At 39.5% G+C, this 24,981-nt stretch overlaps 1 protein-coding gene and 1 pseudogene across 4 annotated transcripts in view; one reads left to right on the top strand and one right to left on the bottom strand.

The window, feature by feature from the left end:
* Cntn5 (contactin 5) overlaps positions 1–24,981 on the top strand; it is a 1,231,995-nt gene that overhangs the window by 423,533 nt on the left and 783,481 nt on the right. The window lies entirely within an intron of this gene.
* On the bottom strand, positions 19,229–19,565 carry LOC108351832 (eukaryotic translation initiation factor 1 pseudogene; annotated as a pseudogene).

The raw sequence follows: 24,981 nt of genomic DNA, 5'->3' as shown, positions 1-24,981 counted from the left end.
TGGCACATAGATGTTAAGAATTTCAATGTACTCTTGGAGGAGTTTTCCTTTAAGTAGGGTCCTTTCCTGTTTCTTCTGTTTTTTCTTTAAGTATGGAGTTTCCTCCCATATTTCTACTGATTAGTCTTGTTTTGACAGAAAATAAGATTGCTCCACCAGCTTGTTTCTTAGGTGTGTTTGCTTGGGAATGAGAGCACAGAGTGAGGAAAAGCCGCAACAAATCTGCCTCAGAGCTGAAGATGAGACTGGAAAAACTGAGCTGATTTCCCCTATCAGAGTGTCCTTGGGTTTCCCAGGGAGTGGCTGCTGGGGTTAGGGACTTGACTACTGCAATGATGTGGGGATGGGTCTTCAGGAGGGAAGATTCGTGTCATTCCCTGGGGTTTGGAGATAAAGAGAGAGCAGTGTCAGCAGGTGTTCTGCTACAGAGCTGGGGATGAGACTAGAGGATTAGGGACTAGAGGGAGAGGTAAAGGCAATCTGTAGTCAGATTGTAAGTGCTTCCCTGACACAAGTAGCCTTTGACTTCCAGAGAAGACTTGTTGGAGTTGGGTGTTTGGATAAGTGACTGAGTCAGGGCCTGGAAGTTAGGAGGGGAAGATCTGTGTGGTCGACTAAAGGTAGTGTGTGGAAGAGGGCAGGCCTCAGAAAAAGGTCTGCCTCAGAAGCAGAATGAAATTCTGGAGGTTTCGAATTGGATGAGCAGAGGGAGCAATCCAGATATGTCATTAGCCTACCTGCTTCCCTGCCTGGAGTTACCTCCTTTTCCTTCTCGTTTTAACTTTTAAAAACTATAATTAGTTCCTAAGTTTATGTGTGTTTGAGTACATATGCCATGTAATACATGTAGAGGTCAAAAGACAACTTTTAAGAGTTGGTTCTCTCCTTCTCTGAGAGACTACAGGATCTAATCAGGTTGTCAGGCTTTGGGTCAAGTGTTATTATTGACTAGCCCACCCCAGTGATTACATTTGAAGTCTGTTAAGTAGGCTGTGTGCCACAGCAGAGATGGGATTACAAAAGAATTAACATGTGACATTGTCTGAGAGTTAGAATATAGGAGAAATACTTGTATCTTTAGATGACCTGAACATAAAACATATGAATGTTTGATATATTTGACTCACTAAGGTATCGAAGTAAAATGTGAAATGGTGTGTAGAACCCAATCCTCCCTCAGTTTTGTTTTCTGTTTTACTGGTGAGTTTGGCATTGCCTGTGGAATGCTACTAGATGTTTAACTGTTACTACAGAAAAGGTATAGACTAAGAAACCAATAAAGCCTTGGTGGCATGTTTCCATTTATGAAAGAAGCAATAACAGTTTTATGGCTACTGATAAGTGAAAGGACCAAGCCTAACAACTGCTCTTATTAACATGTGCTTAGGCACAACCACTTAGGATCGGAATATCATTCCTGAAAAAACTGCCTCTCCCTCTTTTAATAGCCATTGGCTACCTATAGCTCCAGATTTATGAAATTTTGTTCGATTCCTGTTGGATTGTCAACAGGTGTGGTCATTGCACATCTTATGCCATTTTTATAAAGAATAAAGTTTTCATGAGGGTATTAGATAGCAAATATGAGTTTTGAAACATTCATGAAGAAAAGTTATAATTTTAAGTAAAAACACTTTCTCCTGACTGGGTTACAATCACCGATACAATTACCCTTTTGCCTTTAAAAAGTGATTTTAAAACTCATCAAATGCATCAACCTATGGCTTGCAACTACCAGAAATTGGCCAACCTACAGTGACAAATATGACATAGGCTAACTGGGAATCTCACACTCTTTTTTTAATTTGGGGACTTAGAATTTATCTCTATGCTTTGGAGACTATTTTTGTTAAAATGTGCAGAATAGTACTCTCAAATCATTCATTCCCAACATTAACTCCAGGAAGACATAAGCAGTCATGTGCACAGTTGTGCGCAGACAGTTAGAGCTGAACACTACAGACAACCTGAGTGCCCATCAACAGGTGCCAAGATAAAGAGATGTCTGTCTACTAGATGAGGTGCTGTTCAATGAGGTAACTGAAATGCTGGTCCATTAAAATAAAAACAAACCACGAGATTGAGGCAGTAATAATTACCTGAGTAGAATTAATTCATAGAAAGAATATATAGTATCATAATACTACCTAGTTTCATTTGTACAGAATTATTTCAAAGACTTAGACACAGACACTGAAATTGAATACCTGATATCCAGGGCGTGTAGATGAGGTAAGTTGTTGGACATGAAGTGAGAACTAGTTGGGATTATCAGAGAATGTTTGTGGGTGAGAGATATAAGAGTTACTTGTGTTATAGCAATGACTTCCCCTAGTAAACATACACGAAACTCCCCCATGTGTATGCACATGCTGACACAACACTTTATCACTCACTTTTTTTGGCCTTATCCCGCTTGGGACTTCACAGTCTCAGTGATAATCTTCACAGTCCCTATGTAGAGGTAGTTGGTTAATCTGCTCTGATCAGCCCAGCTGTGACTGTGTAAGTTCCCTTGCTGCCCCTCAAAATGCTCTGGAGTCTCAAATGAAAGACAAATACAAGCAGCCGTCTATTTTAATATGCCTTAAACAGTGCAATGACTGCGTCACTACCAAGCCTCCATGCTGTTAATGCCCCCTCTGATACTCCTGATTTATTACTTACTAAAATCTATATTGCATCTCTGTTACCTCGGACCCATACAGGAATGAGGGACTGGGGCCACTCTTCCCTAGCTCTTACATGATTGTAAGCTTTTTCTTCTATAGCCCTCAATCCTATACCTTATTCCTTTCCTCGCTGTGGCCATCCTCCATACTTCCTCTTTGGTCCCATTGCTCACAAGTCCTAAAGTCCCACCTCTGTCCCTGTCCAACCATTGGCTGCAGGCCACTTTATTCATCAATTGTAGCCAGCTGGGGGCAAGGACCCTCACTGTCTCACATGCAATTTTGAACCCATAATGCAAGCACTGAACCAAGTCCACAACATTCCTCTGTGCATGATGTTCTCCTGTCATTTTTTTTTGTAGAATAAGTCTTTAAACACAGAAGGTACAGTAACTTTCAAATTAATCTCAGTGCTTCGGGCCACTTACACCTAGTTTCTGTGTGTTTTAAGCTAAATATGATGACTAGTGCTTATGCTGCTAGCAATTAGGAAGCAGAAGCTGGAGGATTGCTAAAAGTATGAAGCGAGTGTGGAGTCCATACTTGGACTATAGAGTAATATCCCGCCACAACCACCCTTCAAAAATAATAAATTTCTTCTTTATTATTAAATGTCCATGGTAGTACCTTTTATTCCCACAAGAATGTGTGAAGACAATAGAGTATAACACAGCTAAATATGCCTTGCAGAATACACATGCCTAGGTCCTTGAATAAATTAAAAATACCTTTCTATATAAACATTCAGTCAATAACTATCACTGAAGGTTCCATACAGAACTATGATTCATTTTCTAGCTTCTTGGGGGCTTCAGAGCAACAGGGGTTCCTGAGTGTAAAAGACCCTGCTCCAGAGTGATTGTACCTGTCTGCAATCCCACCAACAATGGAGGAGTGCAATGGAGAGTGCTCTTCTTTCTCCACATCCTGGCCAGCATCTGCTGTCCCCTGAGGTTTATTATCTTAACCATTCTGACTGGTGTGAGGTGGAATCTCAGGGTTGTTTTAATTTGCATTTCCCTGATGACTAAAGATGTTGAACATTTCTTTTAGTACTTCTCAGCCATTTGATATTTCTCAACTGAGGATTTTTTGTTTAGCTCCGTTTCCCATTTTAGTAGGACTATTTGGTTCTCTGGAGTCTAACTTCTTGAGTTCTTTATACATATTAGATATTAACGATCTATCGGATGTAGGATTGGTAAAGATCTTTTCCCAATCTGTTGGTTGCCATTTTGTTCTATTAACAGTGTCCTTTGCCTTAGAGAAACTTTGCAATTTTATGAGGTCCCATTTGTCAACTCTTGATCTTAGAGCATAAGCCATTGGTGTTCTATTCAGAAAATTTCCCCCTGTGACCAAGTGTTTGAGACACTTTCCCAATTTCTCTTTTATTAGTTTCATTGTATCTGTTTTTTGTGGAGGTTCTTGACCTACTTGGACTTGAGCTTTGTACAAGGAGATAAGAATGGATCAATTTGAATTCGTCTACATGCTTGACCACCAGTTCAAACAGCAACAATTGATGAAAATGCTATCTTTTTTACACTGGATGGTTTTAGCTCCTTTTTCAAAGATCAAGCGACCATAGGTGTGTGGGTTCATTTTTGGGCCTTCAATTCTATTCCATTGATCTACATGCCTGTCTCTGTACCAATACATACAGTTTTTATCACTATTATTCTGTATGACACCTTCAGGTCAGGGATGGTGATTTCTCCAGAAGTTCTGTATGATTGACAGTAGTTTTCGCTTTCCTGGATTTTTTTTGTTATTCTAAATAAATTTGCAAATTGTTCTTTCTATCTCTGTGAAAATTAAGTTGGAATTTTGGTAGGGATTGCATTGAATCTGGAAATCAATCTGGCAGTTCCTCTGAAAATTGGACATAGTGCTACCTGAGGACCCAGCTATCTCACTCCTGGGCATATGCCCAAAAGATGCTCCAACTTATAACAAGGACACATGCTCCACTAAGTTCATAGCAGCTTTATTTATAATATCCAGAGGCTGTAAAGAACTAAGATGTCCATCAACAGAAGAATGGATATAGAAAATATGGTACATTTACACAATAGAGTATTACTCAGCTATAAAATCAATGACTCATGAAATTCATAGGCAAACGGATGGAACTAGAAAATATCATCCTGAGTGAGGTAACCCAGTCACAGAAGAACACACATGGCATGCATTCACTCATAAGTGGACATTAACCCACAGCTTGGAATACCCAAGAAACAATTCACAGACCTTATGAAGCTCAAGAAGAAAGAAGACCAAAGTACAGATGCTTCAGTCCATATTAGAAGCAGGAACAAAATAATCACAGGAGGAAATACAGGGACAATGAGTGGAACAGAGACTGAAGGAAAGGCCATCTAGAGACTGTCCCACCTGAAGATCCATCTCATATGTAGCCACCAAACCCAGTCACTATTGCTGATGCCAAAAAGTGCTTGCTGACAGGAGCCTGATATGGATGTCTCCTGAGAGACTCTGCCAGACCCTTACTGATACTGATTAAGATGCTTTCAGCTAACCTTCAGACTGAGCATGGGGATCCCAATGGAGGAGTTAGAGAAAGGAGTGAAGAAGCTGATGGGGTTTACAACCTCATAGGAAGAACAACAATGTCAACCAATCAGACCCTCTAGAACTCCCAGGGACTAAACCACAAACCAAGAGTACACATGGGGGTACCCATAGCTCCAGCCCTATATGTAGCACAAGATGGCATTGACTGGCATCAATAGGAGGAGAACCCCTTGGTCCTGTGAAGGCTCTTTTCCCTAGTGTACGGGGATGCCAAAGTGTTAAGGTGGGAGTGGGTCAGTGGGAGGGGAACCATCCTCACAGAAGCAGGAGAGGGAGGATGGGAGTAAGGGTAATCTGGAAAGGGGATAACATTTGAAATGTAAATACATAAACTATCCAGTTAGAAAAAAAGAGCCTGCTCTAAGGTGTGTTTTCTCTTATAAGGCACATTTTTCTTTGCTATATGCTTTTTCTGATTCTGTGATACGTTTTTTTCTGAATACGTAGTTTTTCTTTTTTTTTTTCCATCTTTATTAACTTGAGTATTTCTTACTTACATTTTGATTGTTATTCCCCTTCCCGGTTTCCGGGCCAACATTCCTCTAACCCCTCCCCGTCCTCTTCTCTATGGGTGTTCCCCTCCCCATCCTCCCCCCATTACTGCCCTCCCCCCAACAATCACATTCACTGGGTGTTCAGTCTTAGCAGGACCCAGGGCTTCCCCTTCCACTGGTGCTCTTACTAGGATATTCATTACTACCTATGAGGTCAGAGTCCAGGGTCAGTCCATGTATAGTCCTTAGGTAGTGGCTTAGTCCCTGGAAGCTCTGGTTGCTTGGCATTGTTGTTCATAAGGGGTCTCGAGCCCCTTCAAGCTCTTCCAGTTGAATACATAGTTTTTCATATTAGCATATTCTACAATATTACGCACTCTTGGCTGAGCATATCACCTTCTTTACAATGTTGAGCTTGATGTATAACTATGTTATAATATCTGGTTATGTTAGTGTAATAAATGATAAGTGAGTTTATTTCACTTCGTGATTAGTATAGGTTTCTAAGCTGATTGAGCTGATGTCTAGCACCTCAAGTACTTTTTATTGATGCTGCTCAAGACATAATTTAGTAATAATTATAACCAGTGACACAGGAATTGTGACTGTTGTAATTGAACAACTGAATATTTTATGTAATCTGATTCCTCAGTGTGATTCTTGATCACCTTCCCAGCACTCCAGTTCCTGTGAGTCAGTACTGCTCTGTTGATACTAGGAAGGATTGAGACTAGAGGCACTCCAGGGATTCTTCAAGTCCCTTCCTCAACTCAGTCAACAGAACTGACAAATGCTGGAACATATTCATTGAGAAAACGCAGTAGAAATAATAGCAGTGGGGAGAGATATAGTAGAGTGTTGTCCTTTCTCTTCTCCTACATGTTACACGTTAGCAAAAATGTCAACAGTAACAGCGTCAGTTTTTTAACTGATCTCTTGAACATTAGACTGATAAACCCTAAAATAAATCCTGACTTTCTGGATTTCATTAATGCAAATTGATTCTTAATTAGTTCCTATTAGCATGGTGATGAGTGGAGCATAAATATTTGAAGTCTATCATTCTTTTGTGAGGAATTCATCTGTAATAAGGCTGTTATCACTCAGTAAGGAGAAAGCTAGAGCTGAAGCCCTGCAGGATACTCAGGCTTGTGGAATATATTCCCCTGGTTCACTATCATACCAGTCCCACGATTGCCTTCGACTGCCTACCAGTTCACAGGAAAACTGAGGATTTGCAAACTAGGTTAAAGGGACTACAGGCAAAGAGTCTAAGGAATCTGACTTTTGATGAAGAATTCGAGTCATGAACTGTAACACGCCTGATAGTTCAGACCAGTACATTCACTTTCTAATAGCCATGGAGTATTTGAGACTGGATCAGCCCTCCACAGTTATAGAGAGAAAAACAAACTTCTTAATATTCAGACCACCATTCTACACAATTTTTAAATATTCATTGAACTAAAAGTGCTTCAGGCATCTGCAAGGAAAACTCTACACTCTTTATCTGTGAAGTTACAAATTAATTCTGATACTCTAAGTAAATCTGAATACCAAAAGACAAAACATTCACTGAGTTTTCACCTTCCTGGACCTAGAATCCTGTCTCATTACATGGCTGCATACATTGGGAAGTATTGTTTTAAAATGAAACTAGCTGATTTTTTTAATAAAAATATTACATTCAATAATGTTAATCAAACAATATAAAACAGAGTGTGTCCTTTAGGAGGTGGCATTATGTTGAAGACAGTGTAGTTTTGATGCTCTATTTATTGCAAGCTTTAACTAGGTCTGCAGCTTTTTCCCATGATGCAATAAGAATATCAAGAGATGTAGCAAGAAGAGTGTATCTTAGCCAGAAGAAGTGTGCTAAGCATCCTTTGGACTCCATTAGTGATTTCTCTCCTCAGCATATGCACTGGGGGAGCATCCTGTTCTGCCTTTGAGCATAATCACAGACTTTAAAAGGATGCTCCTTTTCTAGATTAAGCAGCTGTTCCTTCTAGGGAAATCGGGGATAAACGAGCACATGTTCACACTGGAATGAGCTGGTATAATCCTAAATACTCCATTATTTTTAAAGATATACAGATTTTAACTTCATATCACATATTTTTATTTATGTTCTACATTGAAGTTGTTAACATAAGTATGCATAATCAAGCAGCAAGATATATTTAAATATACCTTATAGGTCAGAGTAAGCCTATATGCCCTCTGTGTACTGAAGCTAAGACTTCTTGATGTCCTGAAATAGAAGCGGAAAGTAGAATGTTTCTTTAGGGTGTCAGTTAGGCACCCACCCACACACTCTTGGTGTTGGAAAGTTTTGGCCAAAGTTGTTTACTGACTATTACTAACTTCAGATCTTATCAGGAAATGAAAAATAAATCTATCTGGGTTATCTCGAGATTATAAGATACTGAATGCTTTTCCACATGAGCAAACTATAGCCTGCGGAGATGATCTTCATGGGAAGCTTTAAATAGTGAAGTCAACCATCACTAATAGGGATCGGTTGCCATCTCAATTAACTTCAAAAATCTCAAGGCCCAAAGGAAAGCTACAGCAGCAAGCCTGACCATTGTCTGGCTTTAGTCCTTTCCCTTTTAATGATAAATTAACATCTACAGAGGTTTAGTTTGCTTAAGTTCTTAATGTCTTTTGGCCCTATATAGAAAGCCATGCATAAATATCCAGATATTTACTAGTTTTTACAAAATATTTTTATAGCTTGAGGTATCAGAAACATACAGAGGTAAATCTTTTGCAGAAATGAGTAATCTATATACATGAACAAAAAAGTCTGGGACAGAGAGATGGCTTGGTGGTTAAGAGGACTTTGTACTCTTCTCATGGATCTGACACCCCTGTCAAGCACTTCATAGCCTCTGCAGGGATACAGAACCCTCTTTGAACTCCTTATGTAACCATATATATGTGGCATACACATTTACACATGCATACATACATACATCATACACACACACACACACACACACACACACACACAATAAAAATATAACCAAGTCCTTTAAAATTACAAAAAAAAAGGAAAAGTCAGGATTTTTTTAACTAAAGTAAAGCATCGTTCCATGAAGTTTAAATATTGTCTAAGTTTAGCGGAAGCATATTTAGTGATGTAAGTAACAGAAATGTCTGTATTTTAAACTCAAAACTGAAATGTTACAGGAAAATCAAGGACTAAAGAACTTGCAGATTTAAAGACATATTCAAATTAAATGTACAGATAGAGCTTTTAAAATTCTTTCTTTGTTGAGGGAATTTGGCTTATTGCTAAAGCATGTTGCTAACATCCATATGGCCTTAAGTTCAGTCTTCAGTGAGATATAAAATAGTCAGTAAGTAAATAAGTACACTGTTTTCACCACCCCATAGACTTGAATTCTTAAAGAGTAACATGCTGACAGTTACAGTGTACTGCTTTAAGTCTCCAGGAGCCCAGGATGGCCATCATTGTTGACATGATCATTGCTATGCCTTGCAACTCTGCTTCTGCAAGTACCATTCTACAAGCTGCAGATATATCTTCTGTAACCACAATAAGTACATTTTATATTTACAGTAATGGTACTAACAAAAACTAAAAGAAATACAGACTTTGCAATAAATACCATTCTCAAACTGCAATAAAAAGTAACACAATAATAACTCACAATGATATTTTATAACTCCATAAAACACCCATCTGCTTCCCACAGATAAAATGTCTTCCAAAGCCAATCAGAGAGTAGATGGAGTCTTCATTCAGAGCTTAAATTTGAAATCAAAGTTGCTCCATAATCTTGTTAGAAATGAAGTTGGTTATTACTTTCAAGTTCCCTCCGTCTGGATCACACTCCTACCCCATTATTTTGACTTGGCTTGATACAAGCTACCTTTCAGGTGCAACATCAACAGAATCTTTGCTTGATCAGAACTTTGTCGTCACCAATAAGAAGATAGATTAGGCAAGGATGAAGAGCATATGTGCACTATTCTCATACACATCAGTGAGATAGAAAGCCCATGTTCCTATGATCTGCTTAATGTCACTACACGCGATATTTTATATACAGATAGCATCTAAGATGTAAAATCTTCAACAAGTACATAGCAGGTTAAGTGTCCATGATAATGTACCTAGTTTCCTGTCATTATCAGAGCCACATTACAATTAGCAAAAGCTTGGGTTTCCCTCTTCCTGGAAAGATGATTTCTATCCAGACAGGGATTTGCTACTCTCTTTTGTTTGACCCAATATTCTTGATTCCTGTGACACACATAAACCAGGATAAATAGGCCAAGAGATCATTACACATAGTAGACAGACTATAGATGAGCTATTTCCAACTAACTCACAGGGACTGAGGTGGAAATTTGCATGTCTAAATAACCCAGCGCTAAGAAGGTGCTGCCTGCCATAGATAAAGAAACCATCCAGGTTCACTCTTCACTGATAGGAGAAGCTCAACATTAGTCAAACCCCAATTGTAATTTCTTCCCCCTGCAAGTTTTTGTGAAAACACAAAAATGGAGAGAGTTGTTCTGGTTTGAATGTGAAATGACTCCACATATTCATGTGACTGAGTACTTGGCCACTAAGTGGTGGTGCTGTTCTGGGAGTTTCTGGAAGATTTCGGGGGTAAGAATTCAGAGGAGGAAGTTGGTCACAAGATGAGTCTGGAGGTTGATAACGCAGCTGAGATTCTTGTCTGCTCTCTCCCTCCTCATTTGCCTGCTCTCATGCTTCCCCAGAGGTGGTCCATATCCTCCACCATGTTTCCTCTCAACCTGCTTGGTCACAAACCAGAGTCTGAATGCTGCAATTCCCAGATGAATCAAATACTCAAGACAGTTTACAAATTAAATCTGTCTTATGAAGTTACAAACATTCTAAAACATTTGGCTTAGCAATTTATAAAAAACCTCTAGACTGCTCTAGAAATGCTGAGATAATCCACCCTTGGCTCTGGCCTTGCATCTCAGCAGTTCATGGTAACAGCACCTATATCCAGTCCTTTGCATTCACTGAGCTTTGTAAAAATTCTGTCTCAATCCTGGGAACTTGCCCCTGTGTCACTGAGGCTCGAATTCCTGATGTGACATTTCTATTAACTCAGTATTTTGTCATTTCCTTTTCTTTGAATTTCTACAGCATTTCTTTTTCCTATACAATCCTTTCTCTAAAGTTCTTCCAATGACAATATTTACACTGAAATTTTATAACTAAGTGGCCTAATATATTCAAAATCCTAGACCGTCATCATAGATTAATGTTGTTTGATGTTATAACTAGTATTTATATATTTTCACTAATGCTGTATTTCCTAGGCTAGGGATATAGCTCAGTAACAGTGAATTAGTCTACAGAGTATAAAGGTCTTGGTTCGATAGCACTGTACACATAACCAAATGCACATACCGTCTGTCTATATGCCATATTGTGTGTGTGTGTGTGTGTGTGTGTGTGTGTGTGTAAGTGCATGACACCATGAGTGCTTGTATATGCACATATATTAAAGCATTTGTTATTATACTCAAACATGAGTAATTTTAAAACCTCTTTAATTTTGATCCAATATTTAACTTCAAGTTTTTAAAGTTACTTCATATTTACAGGCAATTTGTAAGGCAAATGGATTAGCTATCTGTACACACACCTGAACTTCGTAATTTTCTCCTGGTGACACCTGTTGCTATGTAGTAAATCTTCAGGAGAATTCTCCTAACTCCAAATTCATGGCTACATCAGTAAAACCATGCTGACTTGTCAATCCCAAGTGTCAAGAAATATTATTAGAGTTATTTACTGCTCTTATAAGAGGTTCTCACCGAAAGCTATTCACTAAAGCCATGTATAAAAATGTATAGAATATCTCATAGGGTTCAAGCCAAAGATATTCTCTCATATTCTGCTTCGACTTAAAAATTGGCTTTCCCCATCCAAATGATTCTGAAAACAGTGTTTAGAAGCCCTGAGCTACATTTTAGTAGATTTTTAATCCTTTTTCTAACCTAAATTGCTTTTGAGGTTTCATTTGTAACTTTAGTCAGCTGTGAAAATATATCGTACAAAGGAAATATGATCTCAAAAACTCTTTCACTTTACTCCTGTCCAGATAGGTCCGTGTTTAATCATTAGTGACTAGTCTCCCTCTACTCTCTGACCTGAAGACTTCCTTGAACGCCCTGAAATCTCTCCCTGAAGCGACGCATGTTGTCCTTTGCTTGTTTATTCCCAGTGAATAATACCACTCAAATCTAGCTGTTTATACTTCTTTAGTCAGTTCCTTTTTTTGTCATCCAGTTTTTAAAATTTGGACCACCATAGGCTTCTTAAATAATCCCTACATTAGTCTATATCTTGATCCTTTAGTTCCTGTTCCACTCTGAACAATGCCACTTTAATTTGCAAACTTAAGCAACCAATTCCATTTTTATTTCTCTCACTAATGGGTCTGGAACCTGAAAGAGATGAGGCAAACTTCAAAGTACACTAACAACTCTGTAACTGCATAGTACACTAACAGCTCTGTAACTGCATAGAACACTAACAGCTCTGTAACATGTATCACCCTTGGCCAATCACGCCTATACTTTTGCTTGCAAATTATATGTAATAGAAAAATTCTACTTGTCATCAATACCCGCTTAAGGCTCCATTCATTCTTCTGACCTCAGATGTTTTTCCAGATGAATCAGATACTCAGGAACCTGGACTATATCAATGAGGAGGTTATATATGGCAAAGTTTGGTTGCCAAGTTATCTTTCCTTGAGGCTTGACTTGTTTGAAAGACTGACCCTCTGTCCTCTGTTTTAGAACTAGAGTGGCAGAGCCGCCATGAGTCTAGAATGCTGGCTAACTAGCATAGGGGCTATAAGGAAAAATGTGATTTATGGCCGAGGAGAGGAGATACATTTATCAAACTTACCAGAACATTTTCTATCCGGAGACAAATGATAAGAAAAGCCAAAGAAAAATAAATAAACAAATAAAAACGTATTCTTTTGTACATGCAGTAGTTCATTTGAGGTCTGTTTTACTCTGAAGGAAAAATACAATGTGTTTTGATTAATGATGATAAAAATGGCTCAGTTGTCTGCCATTTGCCTTAAGACGCATCAAAATATAAAGAATGGATATGACAAATGGATTTCAAATATGCCACAGGCAAATATGGTCGGTACTAGATATCTTAGTCAGTGTTCTATTGCTGTGAAGAGACAGCATGACCATGGCAACCTTATAAAGGAAAAACATTGAATTGTAGCTGGCTTAAAATTAAGAGGTTTAGTCCATTATCATCATGCAAGGTTCCATGCAGCCAGACATAGCGCTGGAAGAGCCAAGTGTTCTACATCCAGATCCACAGTCAGCAGGAAGAGAGAACAGCAATACGGGGCCTGGCCTTCTGAAACCCCAAAGCCCACTCTCAGTGACACACTTCCTCCAGTAGCGTCACTCCCTGTGAGCCCATGGAGCCACTCTTATTCAAACCACACACTAATGATAAAACCTAAGTGCCAGCTGGATTAGTGTTTACTCTAAAATTAACTGAATTTGGCTGTGAATTTGAAAACTCTTAGAAAAGAATGTTGGAGAAGGTGCTATGTGGAGCGTAAACTCGGACAGATAGTTTGAAAACTCGTCAGTGTTTCCATCAACACAATGGGCCCCAACCTTCCAGTTTTGGAGCATGCTGCCTGCTTGCCCTCCCAATCTAAGCTCATTTCTACAAACACCAGCAAAGTAACTCCTAAATTAATGGGCCATCCTTTAGAAACCTGCTTGCACATTACCAGCAAATAACAAATTTTGCTTAAATGTGTTTCTAACAGAAAAAATACCCACACTTTATCCAAGTTCTGGCTGCTGTAGGCTGTGCTGAGTTTCAAGGAAAGACTTGCCCATGAGGTAGAATCCAATATTCTTACAGACAGGATCATTCTCAGTTTTTCTGTTTATTCCCTCACTGAGGGTATTTTCTTTCCGTATACCTTTCTGAAGTTACACTTTACTATTTCCAGTCATTTTGACCATTTCCTCATCTTTATACCTCCAAGTAATAAAACAAGTTAGGAAAGTGACAAGTGGTTTTGTTTGTGTCTTTACAAGGCCCCTGTATGTAAATGACTGTATCCAGCATTAAACTAATCTCTTCAGAAAGCATAAGCCTCAAGTTAATCACACATAATAAAACTGGTACATAATATGAATATTTAAATTCATTAATGTTCCTAGAATAGGTAATCCTGACACATCTCTCAGTTTAAAAAAATAACTTATTTTGTCTCTTTCCAAAAATATTTTGTTTTTAAGCAAAGAGATAATTTTTATATGAAAATGTCTTCTTTTCCCCATGGAGACAGTTGTTGTTCTCTTATTTACACTCACTTTGCTGTTTAGTTAAAAAATAAAAACAGCTTTTGCTTATCAGAAATGACTGCTTCGGGAGCTGAGTTTCCTCTCCTGGTTTCTGAAGCTACAAATACTGGTTGCCAACTATTGCTAACATACACAAGACATTCACTGATACCAGTAGAAATAAAATGTCATTTAAAGAACATTTTTTGTAACATATAATGAAAATAATTTCTTGATGTGCTGAGTAATTGCTCTCTGGCTATTGTAACCAAAAAAGTTGTATGTAGCTATAATATTTAAATTCTATATAAATTAAACCTTTGGATGTTTCTATGGGGCAGTTATACATTTTTTCAAGTGAACATTAGCAAACTACATGCTTAAGATTAAAGCTTATGTGGAGGATACTCATGATTAATCTGTTAATGTACCATTAAGCAAAATGAGCAATTTTTGATTTGAGGATTGATAGTTTAAGAAGGGCAATGAATTGAAAGATATTTGTTCAGTGGCAGGAGAGCTGGGTCATTACCAGTACTGAAATTCTATCACCAAATTTTACCCTTCTCTATGAGCACTTGCCTTAGAAAACTATTAAACATTTTATTTCAATAGTCTAGGAAGATTGCCATAACATGTTTTTAAAAACTAGGAATGAAGGCTTTCTTGTGGTACACCTTATTCTAAGAAATCTGTCATGGTTGTCTGTTTTGTTTTGTTTTGTTTTGTTTTGTTTCAAGTTGACACAAGCTCAAGTCATTTGGGAAGATAGAGCCTCCACGGAGAAAGTGGCTCTACCTTCCTGGTCGGTGGGCATGCCTGAGAATTACTATTCTGACTAATGACTGATGTGGAAGATCCATCCCAAAGAGGGGTGGGATTAACCCTCTGCAGGTGGTGTGGGCTGTATAAAAAGGAAGCAGAGCAAGTCAGTAAGCAGCATTCCTCCATGACCTATATCTTAGTAGTAGCATTCCTCCATGACCTGTATCTTAGTAGCAGCCCTCCTCCAGCTAAGGAGGACAGTGTCTAAGACATTCTATCTTTGGAGCTTGTATTAGATGCAGTTCTAAGTTTTAGAGAACGTTGCTATCCCTGCATGAAGTCTCTTACAACTTTCTTTAAAATCAAGACGGTTTTGATTCCATTTTATTATGCCCTCCCTTACAATCACATATATTTTCAAAACAATAAGACAAATGCATGCATATTATTATTTATTATCATAGCACTACTTGAAGGAGTCTGTTCTTTCCTTCAATATGACGTTTGGAAATTAAACTCAAGCTGACAGTTTTGGTGGCAAATACTTTTCTCCCACTGAAATATCCTACCAGCCTGCATATCATTAGTCACATATAGAGCTTAATTTATAAAATATCACATCTTGGGGGATTGTTGAGGTCTTGAGTGAATGTACATCACTGGCATGAGTCTGGTTGTATCCTAGGTCACCAGTGCTTCAGAGCCACAGAAATGATAAGGTCTTTCCTGGTCTGAATGCAGAAGAATGCACCAACCATTTATTCCACATCCAGAATGAAGATGGCCTCAGTTTGCCCTCAAACAAAGGCATCCCACTGAAATTCACTAACCTCCTCCTTACTTAACCCTTTTATAGTAAAACTGCCTTGTTGTTAACATATATAACAAATCCGCTGAGTTTCTGAGCAGCTGGTGTGTCTCCATCAAAGAATATGTCCCACATGACTCCAGCTCTTTGGTACATATGTATGTGTGTAGTTTCTTCCTTCTCCTTTGCAACAGGAAGTTCAATATCAGAGCTATGAGGATCAATTTCCTGTATATAGGAAAGCCATAGTTTATACAGAGGTTGGTGGTGGCCTTGACTTTGAGCATTCATGAGAGATCATAAACTGTATCTCCCTAGACCAAGGTGAACCAGTGTCTGTGTGTGTGTTTAATTAATATAGTGTCTATGCAGCTTAGCTAATTTATGCATCCATGTGAAATCGGAAAATTTGAGCATATTTTTTACCTCATTCCTCTTTCTTAGACAGGGTCTTACTATGAAGCCCTGGCTAGCCAGAATCTTATTAGGCAGACCAGGTTGTCATGAAATTCATAGGGAACCACCCACCTACCTCTTCTTCCTAAGTATTAAGATTAAAGATGTGTGTCAACATGTCTGGGCAGAACAGGTGTTTTTGAATGGTATAGATGGAATTTTTCCCAAAGGAGTTAACAATCCAATGACAGCAAACACATTCATAGCAAATGTAGTCAATACATGTTACAAATGACCATAATCACTACCTTTCTTGAATATCAGCCATGTGGGGAAAGAAAGCCATGTGGCTCATTTCGACCACAGACAAGCATATACACTGTGAAAACAAACGTGCATCTCCATGTGCCTAGTGGCAGGTTTCACACTTCAAAGCCCCTGCCACACTTCACCGAGAGCTTTCCGATCGAGTGTTTCATAATTCTTTTGTTTGGTTTAAAATTGTGTGAGGGATTTCTTTTAGCCCCTCAACAGTAAAGTGCTCAAATTAATCTAGAAATAGAGTAAAACCCATTCATCTAAGTGAGTGCAAGGTCAAAGCTGTATATTAAAATGTAAAACGGTAAATTAAAATTCATACCATTTTCTGGTTTGATGGGAAAATAGAGCACAAAAGAAACAAGTGGTATTAACCCTCTCTTTGGCTTGGCTAATTCTTCCTGTGTTCTAAGTATCTCTGAGAACTGAAGTAAACTGCTTTGAAGATTTGAAGTTCAGATTGCATGGAATGCTATTTTCCCCATGTTGTAAAGAAATATCAGTATCATGAAAAATAAATAATTTAAGTTATAAAGTTATCTTTGGTCACTTACAGCTTCTAATCAAAGAAACAGGTTCATATAGTAGACTTTGGAGAAAGACACATTTGTTTATATAAAATTCCATTTAATTCTAGGTAATATATCAAAATTTTAAAATACTACAAAATATTGTAAATATTTACAGTTAAATATGTAAAGAGAATGAGTGGATTAATTTGCATCAGAGTAGTCCACTCTTCAAGGTAACTATACCTATGAAATCTAAATAACATAAATGATCGTTATGTAATTGTATCAGAACCTTTCTAATTTTAAATGCAAATGTGTAATGGTTTGAGACCATAAAATAATGTTTTAGTACTTCTTTTAATGTGCCAAATACCTCTAAGCATTCTATTTAAATATTCCCTTTTAAATTTTAAATAAATTATTTGCCCAAATCTTGAACATGGGAATCCTAACTCTTTCTTTTTTAAAAAATTTATTTATTTATATTTACACTCAGCTTTTATTCCCCTCCTGATCCAATCGCGAGAGTTCCACATCCCATACCTCCTCCCCTACCTGAACCCCCAATCCCTGTCTTGACAAGGTGCCCCACCCCACCCACCCCACCAGGCCTCTAAACTTCCTGGTGCCTCCAGTCTCTTGAGGGTTAGGTGCATCTTCTCTGACTGAATCCAGACCTCTGCTGTATGTGTGTTGGTTGGAGACCTTACCTCAACTGATGTATGCTGCCAGGTTGGTGATTCAGTGTCTAAGAGATCTCAGGGGTCCAGGTTAATTGAGACTTCTGGTCCTCATACAGGGTTTCCATCCTCCTTAGCTTCCTCCAGCTTTTCCCTAATTCAAACAGAAGGGCCAGCTTGTTGGGTCTTTTGGAGAGTAGTCATGTTAGGTCCCATTTTGTAAATGAGCCATAGCTTCAGTAATGATGTCAGGTTCTGGGGCCTCCCCTTGAGCTGGATTCCACTTTGGGCCTGTTGCTGGACCTCTTTTTCCTCAGGCTCTTCTCCATTTCCATCCCTCCATTTCTTTCAGACAGGAAAAATTCTGGGTCAGAGTTCTTGACTGTGGGATGACAATCCCATCCCTCACTTGATGTCTTGTCTTTCTGCTGGAGGTGGATTCAATAAGTTCCCTCTCCCCACTATAGGGCCTTTCATCTAGGGTTCCCTCCCTTTGAATCCTGAGAGTCTCTTGCTTCCGTGGTCTCTGGTACATTCTAGATTGTCCTCTCAATCTCCTTCCCCCTAAGGTCACCTATTTTCATTCTTTCTGCTGGCCCTCAGGGCTTCAGTCCTTTTCCTCCACCCATACTAGATCATGTTCCCCTCTCTTCCCACCGCCATCCCCTTTCCCTCCCCTTTCCCTCCCCCCTCTTTTTTAAGTAACTGTATTACAGGAGGGAACATGTAATATTTAAAGACTTCCACTAAAAGTTCCAAGTGATTAAACCAAATATGTTTGTCTACTGAATATGAGAAATTCAATAATAGTGTAATTAAATTTACTAAAACTATATTAATTTTGATTTCCAAAAGCAGGAATACATGTCTTGAGAAAAAGAATTCGTAAACAACCTGGACAGTATTTAGCTTTTCACATCTTACCAAATTAGATAATGACTATTCAAATATTCGAGTAAATTCATTCTGGAAGGCAAAAACAAAATAACAAAAGGCTGGCAACTTTATAATAGAATAAACAGTTTTCCTCTACCTGAAAGGATTTTATAACCTGTGGCACATATTCGAAGTAAGAGATGACATTTAAGGTTATTGCCACTCCAGTTTAATCAGATTTGTGGCATTTTCATCCTCAGCTGTAATATTGGAGGCATGTTTTGTCTAGGATGCACTAACTACCTCTTGAAATAGTAGTTGTTTGTTTTTCTCTTGGAATAATATATCTTATAAGTTTGTGAGGCAGAAGCTAAAATTGGCAAAAGTGAAAGACAGAAAGGGTAAGAGGAAGGAAAGGAAATAAGGAGATTAACAGGAAGGAAGGAAGGAAGGAAGGAAGGAAGGAAGGAAGGAAGGAAGGAAGGAAGAAGGTGGAGGATAAGAGAGGGGAAGAAGGAAGAGACGAAGGAAAAGGAAGAGAGGGAAGGAAGGAGGGAAGGAGGGAGGTAAGCAAGGAAGGAAGAAAGGAGAAAGGAAAGGAAGGAAAGAAGGAAGTCCCTTGAATGGTTTCAATATAAAATCTGTGAGGTTTTTAAATTGTGACAAGAGACAGAAGGGAAAATCTACTCATTTCAAGGAAATCCTCACTTAAGCTTCAGAGAGCCCCAAACACTTAAAACCCACGAAACTTCAGCCAATCATCCTTAGCCAGTCCAATCTCTATCAGGAGCTGGCATGTGTTCTCATACTGGTCATCTTGTAGATGAATTATTTCTCCATATTCTGGATGCTCAATTATAGCAAACATTCAGGCAAGTCTTCTTGAATTTCTTCACTGGTTTCTTTTTATCATAATCATCAGAGACCAGACAGTAGTAAAGGGTCTTCCTGCCATTTCTTTGTTGAATTCTTACATAGATTTAATCCTCTGTGCCAGCAGGAAGTAGGCTATCACCCTTACTTAGATCAGCAAAGTGGTCAAAAAATTGGAGGTTCTGGATAATGAACATACAATGTGATTCCTTTTCGTTAGTGGGTTCAGCTTCTGAATGCAGCTGCAGAAGACGTCAGGCAGTATGTGGGGTGGGGGGAGGTTAAAAATTAAGTAGAGGGAAGTGAGGAGTTTTGAGGTAGAGTCAACTGAGTCCTACTCAGTGGAATCTCAAGGACCAAGACTTGAAACATTTCTAGTATATGCATTGTGAAATAAAGAATGCTCAACCTTTTGTAACTATTCTATCCCTAAGTCTTAGGACTAATCATAAATAAAATAAATTCAAATGAATATGTTTACATTATATGAACATTTCTTTAAATGAAATTTCAGAGGGTAACTGTGAAAACTATTCAGTCAGTACCACTTACAGATTCAGTCTCCTTAAATAAAGACAATCCCTGGACAGGCTCAGATGAGTGTTAAGTATGATTTCTGGCTCAGGGTACTGACAGCCCACCAGCTCTCCACCTGAATTTTACTTTAGGTTTGCAAATTTCATTTCTGATGCTTTGCTTCCTAACTGTTCTAGAAGTTGGTCATAATCTTCCCTTGGCTATGAATAGGTTTTGTGGTAATCTAACAACAGTAAAACAGAGCCCTTAGTGCAAAGGGAATGAAAGAGATCATAGTGTGACACAGAGCCACAGATTAGTGACCCTGGCTTAGGAAGATGGAACCAATTTTCCTTCCAATAATATGTTCCACCCAGGAGTTTATTACATGAAACGCTCAGGACAAAGTTGCCAGGAGAACATCAGACAGATAGGTTCCAGAAGAGGAAGGGGTTCTGATCACTGGTGCCAGGTGCTCTCTGAGGATGTTCTTAGCTGCTGAGCTGGGGAAAGCCAGTGATCTGCTAAGCAGATACTGCAGAAGCTAACTGTGAGCATCAGAGGATGTGAGGTCAGAAAAAGGTCAGAGGGTGTGAGGTTAGATAAAGGTCTAAGGATGTCTGGTCAGTAAAAGGTCAAATATGGCCAGGTCAGACAAATGCGGACCAGGAAAAGATTCTAAGTGAAATAAAGCAGGTTCAGGATAACCTAATGGAGGGTCTGCATAACTCCCACTCCCCACAATTGCAGTTCTCAGCAATCAGCTTTGTCGACTATTCAGCAAAGTACGTGTGTGTGTGTGTGTGTGTGTGTGTGTGTGTGTGTGTGTGCGCGCGTGCAGGCGTCTATCCATGTGCTACAGATACATATGTGTATATAGAGGTCTAAGGACAGTTTGTGTGCATTTGTCTTACAAACCCCTCAAATTTTTCAGACTTCCAGCACTCCTGCTTGCTGCCAGTAACCCAGAAAAACTGCACGCTCTTACACAGAGCCCTGTGCAGGGCATTTGTAGGTGCTTTAGCAGCTGTTGCTGAAACTTGGAAACAAAGTATCTTCAGTAGACTGCGTGAAGATAAGCTAGTTCATCAGGACTGCAGGATGCTGAGAAAACAGAAAGCGTTGATGAAATCTCAACGCAGGAGACTAGATGAAAGAGGCCAGGCTGAAAGGCTACATGCTGTCTGTTTCCAGCAACATTTCTGAAAAGCCATAGCTTTATCAATAGTAAATAGATTAATGTTTCTTGGAGCCCTGGGAGAGATAGATAAATAGGTAGAAAACAGGGTGATTAAGGCAGAGTAACTATTCTCTGTGACAGTGCAGTGATGGATGAGTGTCATTTACATCCTTTTGAAAACCCATACGCGTCCGATGACAGTATGTGCTCCATTGTCAAGTGTGATGCTTTGGGACAATGAGTGTAACTACAGGTTCATCATTGGTAATGAGGGTGTAACAGTAGTCGGTAATGGACATGGATAATGGGAGCAATGCCTGAATGGGGAAAAGAAAACAAAGAAACTCAAACTTTTGTTCAATCTATCTGTGGGTCAAAAGAAGATTAAAAAGTTGTCAAGATTTCTTTATGAACGAAGGCCTGAATTTAATTCCTGGAACAGACAAGATGGAAGAAGAGAATTGATTACTGCTTCTCTCTCTCTCTCTCTCTCTCTCTCTCTCTCTCTCTCTCTCTCTCTCTCTCTCACACACACACACACACACACACACACACACACACACACAGTGTTTTTAATACCATAACTTTTGAAAATGAAAGCTCCTGGATTGATCACAGTGACTAAGATGAATTCAAAACATCAATATACAAAAAGAAAACTACGCTTCTGTCTTAAGGAAAGCAATGCTCTTTCTGACTGATGCTATGACTAAGGATGCGTGAGAACAGTTTGATTGCTCGAGGGGGAGCTTTTCAATTAGTGAAGTCACTGGTGACTGTGAGTGATCACTTCCACAAAGGTAAAATATTGCACGTGTTGACAGTATACCAGTTAGCTCTCATTGTATAGACCTCCTTTTCCTTGTTCTTTCATTCTTGTTCCTGTTCAGTTTCCAGACTGGAGATATATTTCCCAGGAAGCCCTGTGAATGTCTACCTCAGCAGTCTGCTTCCCAGCAGGAAGCTTCATTTGGTAACAAACTTTCATGGCTAAATGTAAAACTCTCATGAGAAAAGACAAGCCTCTGAAGCAGGTCACTTGACCCTCACTCAATAAAGGAGAATCCTATGTCCAGAGGAAACCAATATTCGTATTTAAAAAAAAAAGGACACTCAGGGAAACAAGTAAGAACAAACAGGATTTGATAAGTTTCTTTGTTCACATTCGTCAGAGTACATGATTATTCAGAGTAAGTTTGGCTCTCCCTTTTGATTGGTCAGACAGCTCCCAGGATATCCAGGAGTTCAATGTTGTTTGAGTTACTGGCTCAGAACATAAAGCAGAGCAAAGCTCATGAGAATTAACCTCTGAAGCACTGCTTCCCAATCCATTTACGCTTCATTTGGTGAGCTTAACCAACAACTACTGGAAGTGCCATTATTGATAAAGATAAGATTAAGGGATGTGAATAATCATATTTCTTTGGCCACAGTTACTATAATTTCATACCAGCATTGCATTACTCCAAATACTCCAATATTGAATCACTCCAATACTGAATACATATCATCTTAAGTTTGTGAATTCAGTTAACAACTTGAATGGAGAGAAGTCCTATTCTAGAAGAGAATCAGAATAAGAAGAACAAAAATTAGAACATCATCAGTTAAAAATAAATGTGTATATACACACAGTCAGTAGTTGTATAGAGAATGACACAGGAGAAATGGGGGTGTCCTATGAGGTCTCCTCCCCAATGACAGAAAATTTGGAAGATGTTTGGGTCCTGAAATTTTGACAAAGTGTTCTTAAAAATCACATTTTCCCATGTTATCTATACAATTCATTATTAAAACAAAATACTGTGATATTTCCATACTTATGAAACTTTAGTAAGATTTAGTAAACATACTAAATTCCATTCTGATACTGTTTCTTTTATTAATGATTAATGATCATTTTCTGTAGGAAAGAGAGGTAGCTCAGGAGGTTTACCCCCTGGCATTATCCTGTGGAGGAGCCCATACCCTAGTAAGCTATAGCTCTAGGAGATGTTTATGTCTGGGAAAAGGGATTGGCATAGGCTGATGAGATCTGGGGCTCCATCAAATGAAGTGATCAGCTGTGTGCGGCTAACTGAGAGTTAAATGAGATGCCTCATGGTCTTCAAAACTGGGTGTCCCCTAAGCTAAGCATTCTAAGTTTATCACCCAAACAATTCATTTCATTTCCCACAAGGTACAACTGGGCAGGAGACCTTGCAAGACTGGATTCTAAGCCGCATTCTTTGTCTAACATGTTCAGTGGCACAGTCATATCCTTGAAATGTTTGCCTTTTATCTCAATTAGAATAACTAAGTATTTCAAAATGCTCAATACACTTCAAATCTTGAGTGTAAAAAATGAAGCAAATCATGTTACTTATGGTAATGATATTAAAGAAATTGGTTTGACTTTAGTGTTTAATCTAAAACAATTCAGGGGCTTTCGACAAGTGAAAGTAGGAGGAAGAGGAGGAGAAAGAGAAAAACAATAGGAGGAAGAACAAGAGGAGGAAAAAGAGAAAAGGAGGAGGAGGAAGTAGAGGAGAAGAAGAAAAAGAAGAAGAGGAAGAGGAAGAAGAAGAGGAAGAGGAAAAAGAAGTAGGAGAAGGAGAAGAAAGGAGAAGAAGAATGAGAAAAAGAAGAGGAGAAGGAGGAGGAAGAGGAGAAGAAGGAAAAAGGAGGAGGAGGAAGATGAGGAAGAGGAGGAGGAGGAAGAGGAGGAGGAGGAAAGGAAGAGGAGGAGGAGGAAGAGGAAAGGAAGAGGAGGAGGAGGAAAGGAAGAGGAGGAGGAGGAAGAGGAAAGGAGGAGGAGTGGGAGGAGGAGAAGGAGGAAAATGAGGAAGAGGAGGAAGAGGAGGAGGAGGAAAGGAAGAGGAGGAGGGGGGAAGGAAGAGGAGGAGGAGGAGGAGAGGAGGAGTGGGAGGAGGAGGAGTGGGAGGAGAGGAGGAGTGGGAGGAGGAGGAGTGGGAGGAGGAGGAGGAGTGGGAGGAAGAGGAGGAGGAGGAGGAAGAGGAGGAGGAGGAGGAGGAGGAGGAAAGGAAGAGGAGGAGGAGGAAGAGGAAAGGAAGAGGAGGAGGAGGAAAGGAAGAGGAGGAGGAGGAAGAGGAAAGGAGGAGGAGTGGGAGGAGGAGAAGGAGGAAAATGAGGAAGAGGAGGAAGAGGAGGAGGAGGAAAGGAAGAGGAGGAGGGGGGAAGGAAGAGGAGGAGGAGGAGGAGAGGAGGAGTGGGAGGAGGAGGAGTGGGAGGAGAGGAGGAGTGGGAGGAGGAGGAGTGGGAGGAGGAGGAGGAGTGGGAGGAAGAGGAGGAGGAGGAAGAGGAGGAGGAGGAGGAAGAGGAGAAGGAGGAGGAGGAGGAGGAGGAGGAGGAGGAGGAGGAGGAGGAGGAGGAGGAGGAGGAGGAGGAGGAAAGGTGTTGTGGAATACTGTGGTATGCACTTTTACAAAACACACTTCCTGCTTTGTCCAGTGCGGTAATTCTGGCTTAGCTCTGAGAACATGCTCCTGACAGCCCATATTCCACCAGCTACCTTTTCCTCTTGATTAGCTTTGTTAAACCGCCATCAACTGCCCCATCTTTTCTCTTTCTCTTACCCCCCTTAGCTCCACAGAAGAAAAACATTAGACTGCTTTCGTATATTAAAATTTACCAGATAATATAATTGCTGGGCACAGAAACCTCTAGCCCTGAACTTACCAGCTAACCTATATCAGCCATCCACTGGCGGTAGAGGCTTCCCATTCTGGTCGCCCTAAGACCTTACATGGTTGTTGCGTCCTTCTCCTTCCAAAGCCTTGTCCACTCTCCCTATCTGCCCTTTCTCCTCCTGAGACCCAGAAGTCCCACCTTTTTCTTTTTTCCTAGCAATTATCTTCTGTCTTTCTTATTAACAAAATCAAGAATCAATTAGGGAAACAACAACTCTCTCTACATCT

Source organism: Rattus norvegicus, chromosome 8 (assembly GCF_036323735.1).
Source record: "Rattus norvegicus strain BN/NHsdMcwi chromosome 8, GRCr8, whole genome shotgun sequence".
In the NCBI taxonomy this organism is placed as follows: domain Eukaryota; kingdom Metazoa; phylum Chordata; class Mammalia; order Rodentia; family Muridae; genus Rattus; species Rattus norvegicus.
The sequence above is the reverse complement of the archived record's forward strand: the minus strand, read 5'-3'. Positions and strand labels throughout refer to the sequence as shown.